Genomic DNA, 288 nt, shown 5'->3' with positions numbered 1-288 from the left:
TGGCAGTTATCCTGCATGAAAGAGGCAATTCACATTTTCAGTGGATTGCGTCTTTTCATAATTCATCGTTGAATTCCAGATGTCTCGTGCGAACGCAATAATTCATGTGATTCTCGTTTGTTTTATTACATTTCAGAGATACTTTTATCATCGCGTAAAAGTTTGCTTCATCCGTTTTATCGGTTTCTGGCTTCTTTTTTCGTTTCCTTTCGTGGTCTAAATTACGAGTGTGTCCTTTGCCTCACTTGTAATGTGGATTTTAGTGATATTTCCGAAATGGTTCATAAT

The sequence above is a fragment of the Penaeus monodon genome, chromosome 20 (assembly GCF_015228065.2).
Source record: "Penaeus monodon isolate SGIC_2016 chromosome 20, NSTDA_Pmon_1, whole genome shotgun sequence".
Classification (NCBI taxonomy): domain Eukaryota; kingdom Metazoa; phylum Arthropoda; class Malacostraca; order Decapoda; family Penaeidae; genus Penaeus; species Penaeus monodon.
This window is presented reverse-complemented; position numbering follows the sequence as displayed.